Below are 2,320 nucleotides of genomic sequence, written 5' to 3' on the forward strand. Positions count from 1 at the left end.
ACCCGATCACACACATACTAACACACACCTACATGCATCTTTCCACACCCTCCCCCCTCCCCCACAATCCCATCACACCCACACAAGACAGTGAAAAAAGACGACACCAGCCATTACCGGCCATGCATCTTCGCCATACAATTAGCGTCCAGGGTTGACAAAGGGGAACATCGTTTATTATATTAATTCATCACGGACTGACGCAGAGGACGGACAGAAAGAAGAATGGGGGTTTTCTGTCGTGCGAAAAGCCACTGGGCCCTCCTAGATACAATACTTAGAGAACTGTGTCCATGTGCGTGTGTGTGTGTGTCTGTGTGAGTGTGTGCATGTGTCTGTGTAGATGTGGCCAGGTTTAGATTTCACTCTGCTTCATTCTGTCTCTTGAGCCCGTTCGCGGAAGTGCTGAAATGATGTCGAAAGCTTAAAGGTGCGATTATCTTTCTGTGTTTAGCAAGTAGGTCTTATTTTATTTTTAACACTATACGCCAGCCAGAGTGGCCAAAAGTGGCCAAAAGTGGCCTTCGGAAAGCCCAATGTTTGTGCGTGTGTAGGGGCCCGTGCAATCTGTACCTGTTTGACGACCCCATTGAGTGCTCACGTTGGAGTTTCTGTCTTGTTCTTTTGACCTTCAAAAGGTGGTGATTGTGGTCGTGTAGGTGGTTCTGATGGTTGTTCGGTGTTTTCAAAACTGGCTATTTCTGTATAGTGCCGTTGGGTTGACTTAATTTAAAAAACACGTTCGTCACTTAAAATAGTCCAAGAATGATTGCCAGTGTATGCAAAGTGCTGGTGAAGAGATCTTTCCTTCTTGGGGACTTCAGATTGTGAGGACTGTAGAGGTGAAGTGTTCTTATAAGGTTATAGTTTTACATTTGTATTCGTTGAAGTGATCCTTGTTCTCGTAAAGTATTCCCCTCGTTTTTCGTAAAATCAGCCTATATGTCGTCGGAAACAGGACAAATTGTCTTTCAAATAATAAGCACATGTACTTAACATACATGAGGATTATCCCGTACTCATAGCCACATACGCCTTAACGGTGGTGATGTTGCGTCATCAGAAATTGAAGGTTGTTTCTCACTCTTCGATGTGGTCTGTTTGTGATGATATATAAATGATAAACTTTGTTAAAAATGGTTTACACAAACATCCCCACAAAACAGGCTATTTATGAAGTGGGTTGCTTGGGCTCTGAGTACTACAGCCGACCAAGCTGTGTGAGACAAATCCCAGCAAAACGACGGAGAACGATCAATAAACTATACATAATATTGTACTGATGACTATCTTTTGTCTAAGAGAAAAGTGGTCTGCTTAGAAAGGTGGCCCTCTTTGAAATGACCAAGGCAATAATATCATAGAACCAAAAAAAACAAGAAAAACAAAAAAACAACCCCAAAACAAAACAAACGAGACAAACCAACCAAACAAACAAACAAACAAAAGCAAACAGGAGGTAGGAGTGGGGAATGGTAGTTTGTACAGATGGACGTCTATTTAACAGCAGGTGGTCGTTACAGCAGGTCCGTCTATGGCTGTACTTTCCCCCAATGGGAATCGAAATTGTTTTGTTCATGTTCAAGACAACGACGTCGGTCTGAGATTAAAAACAGATTGATGTTGGAATGAAACAAATCGAACATGTTTATAATCTGTATTCTCAGCCTTTCTTGTCGACAACCCGTATCGATCATGCTGGTATGAACGTGAAGCTACATATCGTCCCTCATGTGATAAGATCGGATAACTACCACATGTTTCGATTTTGCTGTTTATTTCTAAAAGAAAAGTTTTCTACAAAGCTGGTTAAAATTTTGTATTCAAATTGACAACCAAAGTGAACTTTTTTAACTAATGGAAATCGGATAAAACTAGGCCGTCCTTTGAATAAATCAAAGTTTTCCTGTTCTTGAAAATTTTACCCGATGTCACTTGTCTGATCTTATCACGACAGCGACGATATCATGAGCACCGATGTGAAACGTAAGTACGTCCTAGTGAATGCGCTCTGGGATATTTTTATATGTCTATAGTTTACGTTGTGAGCAAGCCCGCTTTCACTGTAACAATGGTCTAGACAACCATCGATTACGGATACAGGATATAATGGACACATGTACAGTGAAACTGAATCGTACTTCAAGTTCAAGGGCGGGTCATGTAGCTGAAATTGATTGGTGATCTGGTTTTGAATTTTCATTATTTATATTTTGCGAATGGCTGTCTGTCTGTCTGTCTGTCTGCCTGTCTGTCTGTCTGTCTGTCTGTCTGCCTGTCTGTCTGCCCCCCTTCTCTCTCTCTCTCTCTCTCTCTCTCT

The sequence above is a fragment of the Aplysia californica genome, unplaced genomic scaffold, assembly GCF_000002075.1.
Source record: "Aplysia californica isolate F4 #8 unplaced genomic scaffold, AplCal3.0 scaffold00099, whole genome shotgun sequence".
In the NCBI taxonomy this organism is placed as follows: Eukaryota; Metazoa; Mollusca; class Gastropoda; order Aplysiida; family Aplysiidae; genus Aplysia; species Aplysia californica.